General features: G+C 36.1%; 1 protein-coding gene across 4 annotated transcripts in view; it reads left to right on the forward strand.

The window, feature by feature from the left end:
• Positions 1 to 22,645, forward strand: part of ADAM29 (ADAM metallopeptidase domain 29) — a 73,912-nt gene that overhangs the window by 41,371 nt on the left and 9,896 nt on the right. The window lies entirely within an intron of this gene.

Consider the following 22,645-nt stretch of genomic DNA (forward strand, 5'->3'; position numbering starts at 1 on the left):
GCATCTTTTTCTTTTACAATGTCATCATCATTGTCCTTTTTATATCGTTGTACATTTTATTTTTTTAAGATTTTATTTACTTATCTGAGAGAGAGAACACAAGCAAGGGAAAAAGCAAAGAGAGAGGGGGAAGCAGACTCCTCACTGAACAGGGAGCCAAAGGCGGGACTCCACCTTAGGATCCGGACATCATGACCTTAGTAGAAGGCAGATGTTCAATTGACTGAGCCACCCAGACACCCCACTATCATTGTATATTTTAAATAAAACCACATAACCAAATGCAAAATATAAAAACAACTTCCATATAGGATGTCAAAATTCTACTGCTGAATCCTGGAACCCTGTAAAATGCCTTCACTTAAAAAGAAAAAAAGCTTCCTTGTCCTGATTATAGAATTCATATGTATTTGAAAGAAAAATTGAAATTACATAAAAGTGTTACCAGGAAAGCATAAATAACACTTAAACTCACAATTCCAGAGAAAACCAAAGTTAATATTTATAAAAAACTATGCAAAAATTAATAAATACAAATAAGAATATTTATAGATAGTAATGGACATACATAAACAGATGTGATAATTACACATCACTTCAAAAACTTAGGATCAAAAAAATTTAAAAAAACAACAAAAAACTTGGGATCATATTACTTGTTTTCTATCATGTTTTATAGTTAAAAATAAATACCAAGTATTTTGACATATCAGTTAATATCCTTTGAAAATATGACTTATGTCAACTGCATACTATTCTACTTAAAAAATGAAGTATAATTAATATAACTTTCTCAGAAATTAGAAATTGCTCAAATGTATAAGTAAAGTTCACTGAATATTACTTTGGAACAATTACTTAAAAGGAAACTTTGGATCTTGACCATGTTGTTAGTCTTTCTCTGTAATGCAGTAATTTATCCTTCTATATTCTGTATTAGAAACACTTGTTTCCTCAAATGTCACTAACTGTGATGCATATGTATATATATAATTTTTATATATCATATTATATCATAAAATATATATACATACCAATATATTATATTTATTGATTATATAATTAATGTAATTGATGGTATATAATACATTAATGTATTATAATATATTGATATTAATATACTAATATTGTGTTTTATAATTTAATTATATGTAATTAATATAAAATAATTTATATGATAAATCCAAGTATACATAATACATTATATTTATTGTATAAATATGCATGTTTATATAAATAAGAAATATAATATTTATAGGTCAAGGTATGAGGGAAGGGGTACATATCGCCCTGTCCTCTGCAGTGCACCACTCTTCTAGTATCTTCCTGTCTACACCAATCAGAAAGCTACTCTAAGCCCCATCCTTTTGGAATTTCATGTAGACTTCATAACATAGGTACAATTGATCAAATCACTGACCACTAATGATTAATTCAACCCTCAGTTCCTATCCAGAAGTTGAAAATTCCAACCTCTGATCACATGATTGGTTCCTCTGGCAATCAGCCCCTAGTTTTAGGCTACTTGAGGGCTTTCCAAAAATCAGCTTGTTAACATAAACTCTGGTGTGGTTGAAAAGGACTTGGTATGAATAAGAAAGACACCTATATTGCTCTTACCTCTTAGCAAATTCCCAGGCTTTCAGGGGGTATGTGCCAGGAATAGAGGAAGACCAAATATATATTTATTATTTTAAATCCTACTATTACACTTCACGTCCTGGTCTTCAAACATGTGTCTCTTAGAACAGAATGATCACAAAAGCCAAAAGTGATTAGAGCATTACTAAAATTACATTCAGACATTATTTATTAGTCCAGCCTATCATTATAGCATATGAAAACGTGTCCCAGGGGAAAAAAAAAGAAAATGTGTACCAGGGTACAGCCACTCAAGTTTGCAGGCTTCCACTGAAGATCTTGTCTGGTTCTAAAACGAGGAGTAATCTCAGCAAACATAAAACTTTCTACTTTCAAGCATTTGGTGTAACGGAGTTAAGAGATATCATCTATTACTCTGAACCTCTTTCAAGGTGTTAATGTAATACTGGCTTTCTCTAATTATATAATCCATTCATTCATCCCTTTACTCTTAGGAGCTATGATTCCCTTCTTTATTTAGCCAATTTTTGTACCTTAAGGGACATTTGGTTCAGCCACTGTGCTGGTCTAAAGTGCTGGCAGCAATACCAGTCCAATAAGTGCCTCCCTTCAGTCCACTCCAGTTCATAAGGCAAGATAAGGTTACATAGGTGCAAAACTAGTGGGCTATTTTTACCACTGGGCAACATAGGCATTCATTGTTAATTCCAATTCTACCCAATGTGGTGAAGGCATAACCCTTTCCATCAGACTCTGTGGAATTCTGACACAAAGGTTTAAAAATATTAAGCAGTCCAGTTTAAGTTTACGGTTAGTTTCTTGCTTAGGAATCATCCCTGCTTCCAGCATTTGAAGTTGAAGCCCTGCTCCTGTGAGCAGTACCTCGAGTAGGAGGAAATTTTTTTAAAAGTTGAGGTGATGTGGGGAAGAAAGAAAAAATAGTTTAGTCATAATACCAATGTCCTTTTCCCTTGGCAAGAATTACTTAGTCACATAGCAGTTCCTCATGCATTCCAAAGTCAGTCCTATGGGAAACCAGTCTCCCTGCTTGTGAATATCTCCTTTTTGCATTCCCCAGGTATATATCCATGCATTCCCCATTAGACTTTCTAAACCATTTCTGTGTTATTTTGTATCTCTTCTTGGTATGGTCATTCCCATTGGAGCATTTATCTGACATCACCCAAAACATTGGTATTTCAGGTTTCAAGATCATTTCATCAAAGTATCTTCAATTAAAGTCTGATAGCAAGGAAATGAATGCTCCTCAAACAAATTCATTAGTCCAAAGTTCTAGTGATTGCCATTGGGAGGCACTAACCAGTTTTTACCATAATCCCTAGTCTAAGCTCCATATAGGGCTATTGCAGAGAATTTGCTCCTACCAGCATGCCAACATTCTTTTTTTTTTAAAGATTTCATTTACTTATTCATGAAAGACACACACACACAGAGGCAGAGACACAGGCAGACGGAGAAGCAGGTTTCATGCAGGGAGCCCAATGTGGGACTCGATCCTGGGACTCCAGGATCACTCCCTGAGCCTAAGGCAGAAAGAAGCTCAACCTCGGAGGCACCCAGGCATCCCAGATGCCAGCTTTTATTCTGTTTGGGATCAGGCAATCATACTGGTTCCCATTTAGCATGTCCAAGTAATACTATTTGAAGGGCAGATTTATATGCCTTCTGCTTTATAATACTAGGTAAGGGAAAGGTTCCCCAGCCACATACAGTGTTTATCCCCATAATATGATTTGGTAAAAAAAAAAAAAAAAAAACACAGTTACTTCATATAAGGTCATTCACACGTACCAATTATCCTATAAACCTTACCTTGATTCTGGTACGGGAGAGCTTGGTTCTTGCCTCATGCAGTCGAAGAATGAATCTTGCGGACACAGGAGAATTAGTAAAGGCATAGAAGTTTATTAAGTGAAGATACAGAGAAAGCTCTCACAAGTGAGAGGGGTCCCAATGGGATTGCCACTGAAGGCTTGTAAGGTTGGTCTTTTATTGGAAGACTAATCAAGGAACCTAAATCCTTTTAACATATCCATAGGTATCACCATTGAGTAAGGACCCGTGATAACACCTTTAATTGCTTACTTCTTTTATAAGGTCTGATTATTTTTTTTTGGTCACAGATGACTGTCATAAAAAGACACCCTCCCCGCCCACACCTAGGGCAAGGTGGTCCGGCTTGCTCTCTTAACTCTGGTTTCCTTATACCTCAGCATTTTTGGGATTTCTGTCAGCCTGATTCCATAGCCCCCTACTAAGCCCTGGCTAGCCCTGTTTGTCCCTAACTCAATTCCATCAATCCTTACATCCCTACCTATAGCCTCCAACAGAACTTCATCAGTAGATTTTGACTTTATAATAGGAGATAGGGGAAATGTTTCTTGCCAGACATAATATCCATTCCCATAAGAACTTATTCCCATACATCCAGGTAGTTTATGTCTTTACATAAAACCTGTATAAACATTCCAACTTTGGTGATGCTATCTATCCTATGTTTTTTGAGTTTTTAATTGTAGCCTGAGTCAGGGCTCCTTGAATGAGTTTTGGTACCATAGCCCATTTGCATGGAACTCCTATAGAAGTTCTGGGAACTTTTCTTTGCTACCCCTGACCTTTTAACCATTATGTGCAAAAGACATTAGGCCTCCAGCCAAGGGTGGAGCCAAGTGACCTGGCTCTTTTTTCAATCTTTCTCTTGACTAATCTGTCTAACCACTATCCCCAAGCATTGTTGGTCAAGTTTCTCATTGTAATCTCTGTATCTGGCATTTTAAATTTCTCCAAGCTGAGGTAAATATAGCAGAATTGTTTGGGGGGTCCCTTAATGTTAGGGAACCTGCTAGGGGCCTATCCAGCCTTTGCTAGTGCTGTTTTAAAACCATGGTTTTGGGATCCCTGGGTGGCGCAGCGGTTTAGCGCCTGTCTTTGGCCCAGGGTGCGATCCTGGAGACCCGGGATCGAATCCCACATCGGGGATGGAGCCTGCTCCTTCCTCTGCCTGTGTCTCTGCCTCTCTCTCTCTCTGTGTGATGACTATCATAAATAAATAAAAAATAAATAAAAAAAAAATAAATCACTAGAGGCTTAAAAAAAAAAAAAAAAAACCTTGGTTTTAACCCCATCAATGTCTGCATTACTCATCACATTTCTTTTTTTTTTTTTAAGACTTATTTATTTATTTATTCATGATAGAGAGAGAGAGAGGCAGAGGCACAGGCAGAGGGAGAAGCAGGCTCCATGCAGGGAGCCTGACATGGGACTCGATCCCAGGACTCCAGGATCGCGCCCTGGGCCAAAGGCACACGCTAAACTGCTGAGCCACCCAGGGATCCCCACTCATCACATTTCTTAACAACTCTCTAAAGGTTTCCATCCTTCTGGAACAAATCTCCTGACTTCCCTTTTTGGTTCTTCTTTGTTTCACTCATCACTATTTGCTTTATTCATCCTATTTCTTAATTGTCTTATCTCCACCTTATGAAATCCAATGCCTTGACTTTCTGCTCTGCCTTTCTGTCTTCTCCTGTTAATTAACCTAATGTTTTTGTTACCATCTGAAGACCCAAGAGGGAAAGCTCAGAGACCAAATTTGATCTGAACTTCCTTTTAGTTGTGCCATAAGTTTTAATGGGGTTTCTTTTAACCAGGACATTTATCAGGGCCTGGATAATTAGCATACTTGGTGGGTGATTATCCCAATTATCAAGAGCCTAGGAACACCTAACTTGCAGATAAAGTATATCAGCTGCTTCTTCTGGAGTGTTCCACTTGGCTTTTATAGGAGGTAGACAGGCAGTTTTCCCCTCTCAGGATAAACAGACCTTATAGAGGATTTTATTCAGACTATCAGGCTGATTTTTTTCTCTGGAAATAACCTACTTTGTGTCTGGATCATGTAAAGCCATCTAGGATTGTCGATAGCGTGCTGTGGGTCTTGTGTCAAGCTAAACGTACTTTTTCACCCTGTGGCATTCAAAACCAAAGATAATGCCTCTGAATTACTCTTACAATCCATTTTAGTAAAAGTTCTTCAGGAAGTGATGATTGGCATCCACAAAATGACACAGCTCCTTCATGCTGTATCCCCAATTTTAATAGTTTCTTGGCTTTGCTCTTACCTGACATGGACTATCTTCTTGGTAACCAAAGAAGTCTTGGAGATACTTTGTCTCTAACAATGTTTTCCCTCAGAAGCCAGCTTTAAGTTTAGTGGCTAAAACTGCTATTAGACTCTGAATGTGATCTAACATCCATAATCGAGCCAGTATTCTCTTAATTTCATTTTAGCTATTACATATAACAATAACCAAGGAATTGAATTTTTCTCACTTCTTTTGTTAGTTTGCATTTCCTTAGGCATCCAGTGAACCAACTCCCCAGGAGTTTGATCCACTTCTAAATTCTAAGTAACTTTTACCTTTAATAATTGATTGCAGTACAGCTGCTGCTGCATGCCATGGGTGACCATGTGACCACCCAGGATTTAAAGATTCCTCATTTCCTGCCCTTTTATCTTTTCTCTTCCCAAACCACATATTTCTGTTAGCTAGGGCCATTCTGATAAACCCCACCTTTCTGATATCAAGTGTAATAGAAACAAAACAAAACAGAGCTCTCCTCTACTCTCAATAATCTACTCACAGATGAGTGATGGGGGATAGCTTGGTTCTTACCTCGTGGAGTTGAAGAATGATTCTTGTGGACAAAGGAGAGTGAGTAAAAGCAATAGAAGTTTATTAAGCAAAGATACCGAGAAAACTCTCAGAAGTGAGAGGAGTCCCGACAGAGTTGCCACTGAGGGCTTTTTGGCTGGCCTTTTATAGAATACCTGACTAGAGAGTTGAAGCCTAGAGATTTCTTGAGTGAATGACATTTGACAGTTTTGAGTCTCCGTGATGACTTGATAGCCATCAAAGGAAGACACTCCCTAGCATTTTAGAGCTAGAGGCCAAGATTTACTTCCTTTTCTCTGTTTTTGTTGCATCTCACTGTCCTGGGGATTTATGGGAGCCCAGAGATTTGTGAGAACCTGACTCTGGGACTTTCCCTTATCTTTCCCTGCCCAGCCTTATCTGTCCCTAACTCACTAGTCTACTTCTCTTCTGGTTCTTTGATCACCAAATAGATGGGTTTATTTCTCACACCAAGCAACTCTGTAGCACCAACTGAGTGTTCTCCAATTTAACTTAATTCTGATATCATCTGCCCATATATAGTATCAGATCTCACAAGTTAAGGGCTCAGACCACAAGACAGCCCCTTCCCTCCCCTCCTCATACTCAACACCAATTTCAAGACCAGTTTGTCACTTGTGTTTTGGACCAGTTGGTTATAAATCAGAGATTTCCATGAACCCCTCCTTGTGTTTGATTAATGTGCTAAAGGAACTCCTAGAACTCAGGAAAACATTTTACTTTACTAGATCACGGGTTTATTATAAAAGGATATAACTCAGGAAATGTCAGATTGAAGAGCTATATAAAGCAAAGTATGTGGGCAAGTGTGTGAGCTTCCATGGCCATTCTGGGCATGCCACTTTTCCACCTCCATATGATGACCAACCTAGAAGCTTGCTGGTATCACTTTTATTGTATGACATTTTGATAAATATAAAAGAGAAAGATATGAACTCTATATTCCCAGAAAAAAATAACAAATAAGAGAATAGATGCAGATTAAAAGACAATGGAATGAGTTCCCAGGAAAATGAATGGGAAAAGGTGAGTGTGGTAGGTAGAAAAACAGCCTTCCCCAAAAATTTGTGTCTTAATCTCTGAAGCCTGCAAATATGTTAACTTACCAAGGATAGGGAAACTTAGGTTGCATATGGAATCAAAGTTGCTAATCAAATGATCTCAAAATAGATTATCTTACAAAGCTGCAAACTTTCTATAATGTGTTTCCACTGCACTTTACTTATCCCATCCCTCTAATGTTCAGTATCAGATAAATACCACTCTCTCCTCTCACTAATAATGCTCTGATTTATTTCTCCTCCTGGATATCTATGATAATTTGAGGATATTTATCAGGGAGCAGGTTTTCTAGACCTGACAGTGTGTATATATACTTGATTTTACATAGTAGAACACCATTGCTTCACCAAAATTGGAAACACAGTCTATATTATACCGAAAATTCTAGATATATATGCAGGCTTTGCACACTTGGAATCTGTCTTCCTACTCCTGAAAGAACACTACATATTTCCCCTAAAACATCCCATCCATGAATCATAAGTATAATTTCAAAAGAGTGGAAGTCTGTATTTTTTCTGGTAAGCATATTAACAGAAGAGAAAATGCGTTATTAAAAATACTGAAATTATTAACTATCTGGTAAGATCATATTATCATTGCAACATTTATTTGGAAGTTCTTTACTACACTGAAGTTGACAATGGGTAGGCCTCACTGTAGTGTGTGGAATACAAAAGGATTTGCTATCTAGGGGTGTTTTGTCTGTTAGTATGAGTTAATTATTTTGAGAATGAAATTTAGAAAGCTTAACTGATGAAGAATTTGCATAACTAGCTATAGAAACATTTTTTGACAACAACATTAAGAATTATTAGTCCCATAGGTTTCTCATGTAGTAGTACCAAGAATATTTTTAACATGAAACTTTTCCTTAATATTGAGAGTTTATTACGCTTCATATACCTTGGTATTTCCTTCTATCTTTTTATTTCATTTTAGTTTATTGATTTTAGGCTTCTCTAATCATTCTAGATTACTCATAGTAATTCTTTCTCTCTTTAGCATAAATTAAGGTAAACAAATAATTGCATAATTATTGGAAACCTAGAATTTATCTTCTTTGTTAAATGAATGACTCTGAAATCTCTGGCAAACAAATGTATTGAGATCTAGAAAGAATCTAAAATATAGTTCAACTTAGGCATTATTTATATCACAATAGCTCATGAGCTGTAAAACTGATATTTGAACTCTTAAATATGACTTTTAAGGGTATTGTAAGTTTCGAAGATTATGTCCTTAAGAGCTTTCTCATGTCTGACAGAGCACATTAAATAGCTTCAGCCTCTAGATTCTGAGATTTTTGCAATGGTGCTTTGTCTTTGGAGAGCTAATGGTTGGTTTTCTATTGAGGGGAACTGAAGTCAGGAACAACCCATTTCTCCATTTAATATGGTGTGTGGCAAGAGTTTATTTTTTAAAAAGATTTTATTTATTTATTCATGAGAAACACAGAGAGAGGGGAAAAGATATAGGGAGAGGGAGAAGCAGGCTCCCTGTAGGGAGCGTGATGTGGGACTCCATCACAGGATCACTGGATCATGACCTGAGCCAAAGGCAGCTCAACCGCTGAGCCACCCAGAGGTCCCAGTCCCTCTTTTTAGACTAAGTTTTCAGCCACAGAACCACCCAGGTGGCTCAAAAATCAAATGTCTATAGGAATAAAGATTTATCTCTGCATTCATAATTCTGTTTTATTCATCTATATATCTATCCTTACACCTGTACCACACTTTCTTGATAATTGCAGTTTTATATTTTTAACTCTGGAAGTGATAATCCCTCAGCTTTTTTTTTCTCAAAATTGTTTTGGTTATTTTAGGTATTTTGTTTTTCCATGTAAATTTTAGAATTACTTAGTCAGTATTTTAAAAATATCCCTCCTGAAATTTTGATAGGGTTTGAGGTGACTCTATACACTAACTGAGAATGATTTCCAACTTAATAATAATGAATCTTCCAACTTCTGAAGATACAATGTCTATTTATTTAAATCTTCTTTTGTTTCCTTCAGGAAAGCTTTCTAATTTTCAGTGTACAAATCTTGCTCTTTGTTTTGTTTTGCTGTTTTTGTCAAATTTGTTTCTAAGTATTTTAATTTTTTATGCTCTGTTATTCAAAGTGTGTTCTTAATATCAATTTTTTATTGTTCATTGATAGTATAAGACATGTATTTGATTTTTTTAAATATTGACTTTGTTTGCTGTGGTCTTTCTGTACTCACTGTAAGTTTTTAGTGTGTTTCTTAGTACTTTTGATATAAAGGATCATGCTATTTGCATGAAGTTTTACTTCTTCCTTTTCAAACTAGATGCCCTTTATCTGTTTTTACTTGATTGTACTATGTTGCATTGTGTTAAATTGCTTCCATATATTAAGTACATTTTTCGTTGCAAATAACATGGGGATAAGTTCTAAATTTGTGTTTTCTCACTTTTCTCAAGTTTTCATTGCATAATCAGTGAATTATTATGAATATTATTTTTATTCATATTCTTTTGATTTTCTAATTCTCTCAATAGAAATTACTCCAAATATTGTATACTAGAAGGAAAATAACACTGTTACAAAAAATGTTTTATAAGATATAAATCAGTTTATGCTATATGTATACAAGTTACATATTTTATATATGTTTGCATATAAATACATATATGCTTAAATTCTAATAAATAACTTGTTGATTTGCATATATAAGCTCAATCCATTTATTCTCTTTTTTACTTCAGAATTTACATTCTTGTTCTTAACATGATTATACACTATTATAGGAAGAATTGCACCATCAAAAAGGTCATATGTTGAGGTCCAAACCCCAAGTATCTCACAATGTGACTGCATTTGGTAATCCTTTAAAGAGGTAATTGAGTTAAAAAGAGATCATTGAGGTGTACCCTAATCTAATATGACTGGTATCCTTATAAGAAAAAGAAATTTGACCCAGACATTTACAGAGTGAAGATAATGTAAAGAGTCAGGGAAAAGAAAGCTTAAAGATGGCTTGAGAAATAAATAGTCCAGACCCTTCCTCCATGACCCTTAGCAGAATCAGTCCTGCCAACACCTTGGTCTCAGACTTTTAGCCTCCAGAACTATGAGAAAGTAAATTTCTGTTGTTGAAGCCACTCAGCCTGTAGTACTTTAATATGGCAGCCTTGGCATACTAATGATACTTGAGTCCCAATAAAGTAGTATATACATCTCTGAAATGAATTATATTTTTGTCATCTTTATGTCTTTAATAACCAGGACAGTGATGGTTACTCAGTCTTTAGTTGAAAGTCATCAAATGTCAGAGAAAGTATCCTGTTTTTCTAATTCTAGATGTTCCAACTGGTGTATAGGAACTATTGCCATATCACTAATCCTAAGAAAACTTTTATAACTGCACTGGTTTTTTTATATATTACACCTATATATTATTATACATCTCTAGATATTATACATTATTTATACTATATATAAGCATATATAGTATATGCATTAAATCTACTATATATACACTATATATATAGATAAATATATCAGGTCAGAATTAAAGAACACCAGAGTATCAAGCAAGGCAACCTCTCCATACTCTATTCTTAGTTTTGAGATAAGCCTTTAGGATTTATACTATATTTTTCTTGGGAATATAGGCCGTTTTCAGACTTTTTGACACTGTGTTTCATAACTTGAGCTTCTTAATTCATTACAACTAATTAAGTAATTAACAGAATAAATAGACATGTAAATGTTAGGTATGACTCAACCCAACTCAATACATTCATATATATTACTAGGCAGTTGTTTTTGTAAGATATTTTGTGTGGGATAAAGTTCTGGGAAAAGAATACATTAATTAGAAGAAATAAAAATGGTATTTTACTTCAAGTAATATAAGTTAGAGAGATAAGGTTATAAATCTAAATAAGTTTATACTTATTTACTTAAATAAGATTTGTGCAAACCTTGCTATAGAAAAGAAGTTATGGTATAAGAGACAAATACATCACCAATGTGATATCTAATAAAATGTTTTTTAGCTTCTTTGTAATTCCCACTTCTTTCCATTGTTCTCTCTTAGCTAACAATCTAGCTTCAGAGCTTACTGAGAAATAGAATTCAACAAACAAAAATCCTTCATAGAACCACAGATAAATCTACAAATACAAGGTTTGGGGATTTCTTCACCCTAACAAAAACCATTTCATTTCAATTGGTTTGAAATTTCATTTAGAACATCATCCTAGGGGATCCCTGGGTGGCTCAGCGGTTTGGCGCCTGCCTTTGGCCCAGGGCGTGATCCTGGACCCTCGGGATCGAGTCCCGCGTCCGGCTCCCGGCATGGAGCCTGCTTCTCCCTCTGCCTGTGTCTCTGCCTCCCTCTCTCTCTCTGTGTCTATCATGAATAAATAAATAAAATCTTAAAAAAAAAAAAAAAAAAGAACATCATCCTAGGGATGCCTGGTTGGCTCAGCGATTTAGCTCCTCCCTTCAGCCCAGGGCGTGATCCTGGAGTCCGGGGATCAAGTCTCGCATCGGTCTTCCTGCATGGAGCCTGCTTCTTTCTCTGCCTGTGTCTCTGCCTCTCTCTCTCTGTCTCTCATGAATAAATAAATAAAATTAAAAAAAAAAAAAAACATCATTCTATTTGGTTCTGTTCAATATCCTCTTCAGTTTTTTCAAAGATATTTTCCTTTAGATATATAGCTCTCACTCCCTTTTCTCCACTTTACTGGTTTCCTACCCAACGTTATAGCTTTTCCTCTTTCTACTTGATCAATCTTTTCTGTACACAATTGTGCTCTTTCTCCATCATCTAAAATCACACCTTTATTACAAACACTCCTCTTCCTGTAGCCTTTATAATCTTGACAGCAAAATTCCTCTAAGGATATCTGTACACATATGCTCTCTTCCTTCTTTCATGCACTATGCTGCCCATCAAAGAGGTAAAACTCTTCTTATCAAGGTACCTAATAATTTGTGATCCATCATGTCAAATAGGCAGGTCCACTACTCATCTTCCTGACCTGGCAGGCTCTCTTTTTCCTGTTTTCATGACAACATATTCTCTAGTTATTAATTCTTTGTCTCCTTTGTTGCTTCTTCTCCTTTGTTCTCTAATGTTAATTTCTACAACACTTAGTTTTTTCTTTTCTCTAAATATGTTCTATCTTATGTGACTCCATAATAAACAGTGAGCTCCTTCTCTGAAATTTTCACTTAAGACTTTCATGATCTGGTGAATTCCTCCTCTGGCTCTTTGCACAGCTAGCTCTTTCTTACACTTAAATTTCACCCACTTGAGACAAGTTATTTCTATTTTTTTTATTATTATCACTGTAACCCCAATAACTTGTTGAATTTCTGGCACATTGTCAGTGTTCAATAAATATTTTGGTTAAGTGGGGAAAAAAAGATTAAATCCTTTGTTCTTATAAAACAGATACTGAGGCCTGATTTATCAGAGAATTCTTTGTAAAGGATTTACTCTTTGTGTCATATATTCTATGGATTTGGACAATCATTAACAAATATCTATCAGTATAATATCATTTTCACTGCCCTAAAGATCCTCTGTTCTGTGCCTATCTATCCACACCCCACCCCAAACCCAGAAACCACTGATCTTCTTATTGTCTCTCTATGTATTTGCCTTAATGTGTCTTTTCAAAGTGGCCTGTGATTCAGATAGTTCAGATAGACTTTTATACTCTTGCTTTGCAAACTACATGCTCACCACCATTTGTTTAAATCATCAGAATTTTATGTACACTGAGTTTGGGGATTTTTAAGAGTAATGAAGGACATCACAGAGACATTATATTTGCTATTGCTAAGTAGCTATGGGAACCATTTTAAAAATAATATGTTAAGTATGTTAGATTTTGAATGCCATGAAGACAATGTCACAAATTTTCAGGGTATTTCTGAGTATTACATTATTTATTTGACTCAACTTGCTAGCTAAGAAATGTATAAAATATGACACTGTAAACAGTACCTGTTGCTCATAGAGGTAAAGAATTTAAAGAATCTAATATATATTATCTCTTTCAACCAATGCTTTGAGTATGTAGTGTCCATAAAATGAATCATATACATCCTCTTTAGGGTGCTGTTTACATATATATAGCATGTAATGTTACAAAATAGAATGAAAAGTCATCTTTAATTAGGATAATATTAATTCATGTAATGGAGATTTAAAATTTAATAGAGTATATAACTATTTGCTCACTCAATTCCAGGAAGTGATAAATTAAAGAATGGTTCACAGAGGAAGTGAGCCTTGTAATGACTAAGCAGACGAGTTTGATAGAACATTCTAGAGGGAGGAGAGGGTAAAATTTTTTTTTAAAGCTAATTACTTTTCATATAACCCAATCCATGGGTATAATGACAAGAAAAGGCATAATAAAGGGAGGCAAACAAAGAGCTTTCTGTTATAGTTGTATAAAAAAATAACGGTAAGGAAGAGTAGAATTGTCTGTCTCGGGGTCCCTGGGTGGTGCAGGGGTTTGGTGCCTGCCTTTGGCCCAGGGCATGATCCCGGAGACCCAGGATCGAATCCCACATTGGGCTCCCAGTGCATGAAGCCTGCTTCTCCCTCTGCCTATGTCTCTGCCTCTGTGTGTGTGTGTGTGTGTGACTATCATAAAAAAAAAAAAAAAAAAATTGTCTGTCTCAGCCTTAAAATTTAAGCACATCCCTTATAATTTAATTTTTCTTTAATGATTCTTCTATGAATTGTTTATTCATTTAAACATAAAACAGTTGCTATAGACTGACAACTTTGAAGTAATATATTATAAATACATTGAACAAATAATGCTACAAATAATTCTTCCTTGGACAGTGATATTAAGAAATTGGATCCTCTGGGAGGAAAGTTGCAATAACCAAGCCTTAGTGGTCAAAACACTGCTTAATGGAGCATAAGGCAAGACTCGTCGAAAGAAGGACACCATGGGATTTCACCATGGGTGAAAGAAGCTTCACCATGGGAGAAATTTCTAAAAGTACAGAGGCAATAATCAGATGGGTTCATGGTCACTGGGTGGACTGTCGCATATGGAGAATAGAAACCTATCACATATCAGCCCCAAAGATTACAGGAAACTTTCTTACCAGGCTATGTTGAGAAAATATTTAATACCTTGTCAGCTACATACTTCCAATATTTCCTTGTTAAGATTTTGATTACAGGGCAGCCCCGGTGGCCCAGCAGTTTACCACCAACTTTGGCCCAGGGTGTGATCCTGGAGACCCAAGATCGAGTCCCACGTCGGGCTCCCTGCATGGAGCCTGCTTCTCCCTCTGCTTGTGTCTCTGCCTCACTCTCACTCTCTCTCTCTCTCTCTCTCTCTCTCTGTGTCTGTAATGGATAAATAAATAATCTTAAAAAAGATTTTTATTACATTGTGTGCCCAATGAATGTGTATTATTCTATAAAAGAGGATACTTCTCTCAAATACTTAGAGAAGATGGGGATTTGAAATTTCTATCTGGTAGAATTTCATATATGCCTCAAATATTTTGACTATAAAATAAGTTTAGTATCACTAGGGATTTGTTTTGTGGATGGATCAGTGCTCTTTGAGCTTACATAAAATTGCTTCCTCAGTTGCTCACATTTCTTCAATAGTTAAATGTACTAACCTATCAGGAGTGATCCACAATACAAAATTCCATTGGTATGTACAGGTATTTCCAGAGTTCCTAAGCTAGAATATGTGATATATAATTTCTCTTTAAATAAATAAAACAACTTAAAATTTAGATATCCAGCAGGTAAGTAGAAACTCAAAGACTAAATCAATACTAAATAATAGAACTCTTCTTAACTATTTGCTGCTCAATAAAAATAAAATTATCTGGGTAAGTGCTTAGAAAAAATGATATTCAAAACTATCAAAAACACAGGGTCATTTAGTTTAATAACATGACTAAACTGATCATTATACTCTTTATTCTAATCTGGCCTAGAATATAAGAAAATTAATAAGTCCAATTTTTTCTCATAATAGATGTGTTTTGTTACTTTGGTCTTCTGTCTAATATTCTGGTAACAAAATGTTATTATATAGTCATTTTTTTAAGTTAAAGAACATGAAATGCTCATGTTCAAATTCGTTCCATTAGGATGGTTTGACTGAAGTCAGAGAAACAGAAAAAGTTCAGTGAGGAGAATATTGCTGACTTGGACTACTAGAATGGAAGACACCAACAGGTGTCAAACTGTCATATGTACCCAGAGAAAATCTCTTCTATGCTCCACAGCTAGCCTCTAAGATTAGAGGAGTCATAAATAACTACTCTTTCTGTGCATAACCTCAGCCAGCATTTCTTATGATTTCTTTCCAGCCTGAAGTTTAAGGAATAAATTTTTTTAAAGATTTTATTTATTTATTCATGAGAGAGAGACAGACAGACAGAGACAGGCAGAGGGAGAAGCAGGCTCTATGCAGGGAGCCTGATGTGGGACTAGATCTCAGGCCTCCAGGATCAGGCCCTGGGCTGAAGGCAGTGCTAAACCGCTGAGCCACCCGGGCTGCCCTTAAGGAATAAATTTAATAAAGATTTACATGGTTTGGGCTATCAACAATGAAATATCTTTCAGAATTCCTTTCTTTCTTGAAAATGATATTCGATAATATGTAGCAAATATGTGTGTATGTGTATATATCTCAAGCAAATTATATTTAAATATTTTTTAAATCAAGGAAAGACAGAAAGCAAATAAAAATATTAGGGTTTTACTCATGCTAGACATGTTTGCCTCAGAAATTTTATCTAATGTTGTTCCTTTCTCCAGGTATTTTGTGAAATTAGATGTCTTCTTGTTAGCACTAGAAATGCTTCCAAGCACCATGAAGAAGTGTTGGAAGTCAGAGAGTTATAAAGGCACTGGATAAAAGAACAAAATATATGCATTGAAAAAACAGAAGGTTCAAAATGTGTCATGAATTTGTTAGTCTCAGGATATAACACACCAATTCTGTTTGTCTCCTGCTTTTAAGCTTCACCTAGAAGTGATATTCTCTGCTTGTTGTTGTTTCTTTTGTTCCATCAATGCTGGCCACTTTGGTGTCAGAGAAAGCAGGTGTCAGCATCAATCTAGTTTGTGTTGAGGATTTTGGCCAATCCAATTGGTTGAATTGGTGAAGTCTGAAATAAGACTTTCTAGGGACAGAAGTAAAAGCCAGTAAGTTACTGAAAAATTATGGTAATAAAAGAAAAGATATTCAGTTAAAGTTTCTATGATTTTGAGAAATAAATTTAAATAAAAAATACATATTTTGAGAAATAAATGAAAAAAATACATATTGAAGTTTATGTAGGATTGATTTGGAAGGTTTACAGAAGAGTAAGAACCAAAGTCAAAAGCAATTAAGTGGTTCTTGAATTTGTGATTTGGAATTGTCACTGACAATTGAAGAAAGGCTCTAGCCTCTGAACCATATTGCATATGGAAGCTTCCACATCATAAGGCTTCAAACTGTTGAGAGCCAGTTTTTTTTTTTTTTAATATTTTATTTATTTATGCATGAGAGACACAGAGAGAGAGAGACAGAGGCAGAGACACAGGCAGAGGGAGAAGCAGGCTCCACTCCATGCAGGAGCCTGATACGGGACTCGATTCCGGGTCTCCAGGATCCCATCCTGGGCTGAAGGTGGCGCTAAACCGCTGAGCCACCAGAGTGGCTCCAGAGCCAGGTTTTTTGTTTGTTTGTTTGTTTTGTTTTGTTTTGTTTTGTTTTTTATGATAGGCACACACAGAGAGAGAGAGAGGCAGAGACATAGGCAGAGGGAGAAGCAGGCTCCATGCACCGGGAGCCCTACGTGGGATTTGATCCCGGGTCTCCAGGATCACGCCCCGGGCCAAAGGCAGGTGCTAAACCGCTGCGCCACCCAGGGATCCCCAGAGCCAGGTTTTAATAAAAGGAGCAGGTATTGGGAATTCTCCATGAAAAAGTGTGAATAGAAATAATATTATTGTTGCTTTTTATGAAAGGAGAGATCTAGAAATCACAGAACATTCCTGATGAATTTCTTATGTTAGCCATTCTAACAAGTGTATAATGACAGTTCTGTTGGTCTAAATTTAAATTTCTCTGCTGGCTAATTATGTGGATGATACTTTTATGTTCTTGTTATACATCTATATAATCTCCTTGATAAAATATTTATTTATGCCTTTTGACCATTTTGTAATCAGATTGCTTATTTTATAAAATTGACTTTGAGAGTTATTTATATGTTATGGAATAAATTTCTTTTACAAATATGTGATTTAAAAATATTTTCACCCAGTATGTAATAACTCCTTTTTATCCTCTTTATTGAATTTTTGGCCTAGAAATTTATTTGTTTGCTAATTTGTTTATATGGTACAACCATCAACTTTTCCTTGATTGGATTTTGATTTTAAAGTCAAGTCTGAGAACTTCTTGCTTAGTCCTAGATTATGAAAATTTGTCTTTTTTCTTTTTTTTTTTTTTTGAGAGAGAGAATGAGAAAGTGTGAATGGGTTGCATGTGGGGGAGGGGCAGAAGGAGAAAGAGAATCTTAAGCAGACTCCTCACTGAGCTTGGAGCTTGACATGGGGCTGGGTCCCATGACCCCAAGAACATGACCTGAGCCAAAATCAAGAATCGGATGCTTAACTGATTAAGCCACCCAGAAGCCCTGAAGATTTTTCTCTTATATTTTGTTCTAAAAGTTTTATAGTTTTCCATTTAACATTTAAGTAAGTGATCAATTTTGAGATTTTTTTTTGTTTAAGATGTAAGTTTTAGTTGAGGTTTATTTTATTTACCTATGGATGTTCAATTGTTCTTTTTTTATTATCGCTATTTCTCTGCTGAGATTTTCTGTTTTCATTTGTTTTAAGAGAATTCATAACTGCTTATTTAAGTTGTTTTTATAATGGCTGCTTTAAAATTCTGGTCACATAATTTTAGCATATAGTTTATCTCAATATTGGCATTGGTTAAATTTCATTTCTCTTTCATATTATGATTTACTGTTGGTACAATCTTATGGAATAAATATACAGAACTTATTGATCTTGTTTATCTGAAACTTTATACCCATTGATTGATGACTTCCATTCTATCCTCTCCTCTGTACCCCCTTATCAATTGAGTTGATTTTTGTGTATGGTATAACAGTACAATTTCATTCTTTTACATATGCATAACCACTTTTCCCAACATCATTTGTTGACAAGACTCTCTTTTATCCATTGTTGGTATTCCTGGTAACCTAATCAAAGTTGGGCTGGTTATATATGTGTAGATTACATTCTAAGCTCTCTGTCCTGTCCCATTGATTTTCTGCCTTTTTGATGGTACCATATTATTTTGATTATGGTAGCTTGGTAATATATTTCAGAATCAGGCCCTCTTGATTTTTTCTTCTTTCTCAAGATTTATTTGGTTATTTGTAGCCTTTTGTGGTTTCATATGAATTTTAGTATTATTTTTTCGATTTCTGTAAAATTGCAATAGAGATTTTGATAGAGATAGCATGGGAATTTTTTCTAATATTTAGATTTTGATGGGTAATGTGGACAATTTAACAATAGTAAGTCTTCCAATTCAGAAACTTGGGATGTCCCGCCATTGGTTTGTGTCTTCTTTAATTTCATTTACATATCTTTTATATATTTTTTAATAATAAATTTATTTTTTATTGGTGTTCAATTTGCCAACATACAGAATAACACCCAGTGCTCATCCTGTCAAGTGCCCCCCTCAGTGCCCGTCACCTATTCATCCCCAATCCCCACTCTCCTCCCCTTCCACCACCCCTAGTTCGTATCCCAGAGTTAGGAGTCTTTATGTTCTGTCTCCCTTTATGATATTCCCTACCCATTTTTTCTCCCTTCCCTTCTATTCCCTTTCACTATTATTTATAATCCCTAAATGAATGAGAACATATAATCTTTGTCCTTCTCCGATTGACTCATTTCACTCAGCATAATACCCTCCAGTTCCATCCACATCAAAGCAAATGGTGGGTATTTGTTGTTTCTAATGGCTGAGTAATATTCCATTGTATACATAAACCACATCTTCTTTATCCACTCATCTTTCGATGGACACCGAGGCTCCTTCCACAGTTTGGCTATCGTGGACATTGCTGGTAGAAACATTGGGGTGCAGGTGTCCTGGCGTTTCATTGCATCTGTGTCTTTGGGGTAAATCCCCAACAGTGCAATTTCTGGGTCATAGGGCAGGTCTGTTTTTAACACTTTGAGGAACCTCCACACAGTTTTCCAGAGTGGCTGCACCAGTTCACATTCCCACCAACACTGTAAGAGGGTTCCCTTTCCTCCGCATCCTCTCCAACATTTGTGGTTTCCTGCCTTGATAATTTTCCCCATTCTGACTGGTGTGAGGTGGTATCTCATTGTGGTTTTGATTTGTATTTCCCTGATGGCAAGTGATGCAGAGCATTTTCTCATGTGCATGTTGGCCATGTCTATGTCTTCCTCTGTGAGATTTCTCTTCATGTCTTTTGCCCATTTCATGATTGGATTGTTTGTTTCCTTGGTGTTGAGTTTAAGAAGTTCTTTATAGATTTTGGAAACTAGCCCTTTATCTGATACATCATTTGCAAATATCTTCTCCCATTCTGTAGGTTGTCTTTTAGTTTTGTTGACTGTATCCTTTGCTGTGCAAAAGCTTCTTATCTTGATGAAATCCCAATAGTTCATTTTTGCTTTTGTTTCTTTTGCCTTCGCGGATGTATCTTGCAAGAAGTTACTGTGGCCGAGTTCAAAAAGGGTGTTGCCTGTGTTCTCCTCTAGGATTTTGATGGAATCTTGTCTCACATTTAGATCTTTCATCCATTTTGAGTTTATCTTCATGTATGATGAAAGAGAGTGGTCTAGTTTCATTATTGTGCATGTGGATGTCCAATTTTCCCAGCACCATTTATTGAAGAGACTGTCTTTCTTCCAGTGGATAGTCTTTCCTCCTTTAACAATATTATTGACCATAAAGTTCAGGGTCCACTTCTGGATTCTCTGCTCTGTTCCATTGATCTATGTGTCTGTTTTTGTGCCAGTACCACACTGTCTTGATGACCACAGCTTTGTAGTACAACTGGAAATCTGGCACTGTGATGCCCCCAGCTCTGGTTTTCTTTTTTACAATTCCCCTGGCTATTCGGGGTCTTTTCTGATTCCACACAAATCTTAAGATAATTTGTACCAACTCTCTGAAGAAAGTCCATGGTATTTTGATAGGGATTGGATTAAACCTGTAAATTGCCCCGGGTAACATTCACATTTTCACAATATTAATTCTGCCAATCCATGAGCATGGAATATTTTTCCATCTCTTTGTGTCTTCCTCAATTTCTTTCAGAAGTATTCTATAGTTTTTAGGGTATAGATCCTTTACCTATTTGGTTAGGTTTATTCCTAGGTATCTCATGCTTTCGGGTGTGATTGTAAATGGGATTGACTCCTTAATATCTCTTTCTTCAGTCTCATTGTTAGTGTATAGAAATGCCACTGACTTCTGGGCATTGATTTTGTATCCTGCCACACTACCGAATTGCTGTATGAGTTCTAGCAATCTTGGGGTGGCTTTTGGGTTTTCTATATAGAGTATCATGTCATCGGCAAAGAGGGAGAGTTTGACTTCTTCTTTGCCAATTTGAATGCCTTTGTCTTTTTGTTGTCTGATTGCTGAGGCTAGAACTTCCTGTACTATGTTGAATAGCAGTGGTGAGAGTGGACATCCCTGTCTTGTTCCTGATCTTAGGGGAAAGGCTCCCAGTGCTTCCCCATTGAGAATGATATTTGCTGTGGGCTTTTCATAGATGGCTTTTAAGATGTTGAGGAATGTTCCCTCTATCCCTAACTCTGAAGAGTTTTGATCAGGAATGGATGCTGTATTTTGTCAAATGCTTTCTCTGCATCTAATGAGAGGATCATATGGTTCTTGGTTTTTCTCTTGCTGATATGATGAATCACATTGATTGTTTTACTAGTGTTGAACCAGCCTTGTGTCCCAGAGATAAATCCTACTTGGTCATGGTGAATACTTTTCTTAATGTACTGTTGGATCCTATTGGCTAGTATCTTGTTGAGAATTTTTGCATCCATGTTCATCAGGGATATTGGTCTGTAATTCTCCTTTTTGGTGGGGTCTTTGTCTCGTTTTGGAATTAAGGTGATGCTGGCCTCATAGAACGAATTTGGAAGTACTCCATCTCTTTCTATCTTTCCAAACAGCTTTAGTAGAATAGGTATGATTTCTTCTTTAAATGTTTGATATAATTCCCCAGGGAAGCCGTCTGGCCCTGGACTTTTGTGTCTTGGGAAGTTTTTGATGACTGCTTCAATTTCCTCCCTGTTTATTGGCCTGTTCAGGTTTTGTATTTCTTCCTGTTCCAGTTTTGGTAGTTTGTGGCTTTCCAGGAATGTGTCCATTTCTTCTAGATTGCCTAATTTATTGGCGTATGGCTGTTCATAATATGTTTTTAAAATCGTTTGTATTTCCTTCGTGTTGGTATTGATCTCTCCTTTCTCATTCATGATTTTATTAATTTGAGTCTTCTCTGTCTTCTTTTTAATAAGGCTGGCTAATAGTTTATCTCTCTTATTAATTCTTTCAAAGAACCAACTTCTGGTTTTGTGGATCTGTTCCACAGTTCTTCTGGTCTCGATTTCGTTGAGTTCTGCTTGGATTTTTATTAACTCTTCTTCTGCTGGGTGTAGGACCTATTTGCTGTTTTTTCTCTAGCTCCTTTAGGTATAAGGTTAGCTTTTGTATTTGAGTTCTTTCCAGTTTTTGAATGGATGCTTGTTATGCAATGTATTTCTCCCTCAGGACTGCTTTTGCTGCATCCCAAAGATTTTGAATGGTTGTATCTTCATTCTCCTTAGTTTCCATGAATCTTTTTAATTCTTCCTTAATTTCCTGGTTGACCCTTTCATCTTTTACCAGGATGGTCCTTAACCTCCACGTGTTGAGGTCCTTCCAAACTTCTTGTTGTGATTTAGTTCTAATTTCAAGGCATTATGGTCTGAGAATATGCAGGGGACGATCCTAATCTTTTGGTATCAGTTCAGACCTGATTTGTGACCCAGTGTGTGGTCTATTCTGGAGAAAGTTCCATGTGCACTTGAGAAGAATGTGTATTCAGTTGAGTTTGGATGTAAAGTTCTGTAGATATCTGTGAAATCCATCTGGTCCAGTGTATCATTTAAAGCTCTCGTTTCTTTGGAGATGTTGTGCTTAGAAGACCTA

This window comes from Canis aureus, chromosome 24 (genome assembly GCF_053574225.1).
Source record: "Canis aureus isolate CA01 chromosome 24, VMU_Caureus_v.1.0, whole genome shotgun sequence".
Taxonomy (NCBI): domain Eukaryota; kingdom Metazoa; phylum Chordata; class Mammalia; order Carnivora; family Canidae; genus Canis; species Canis aureus.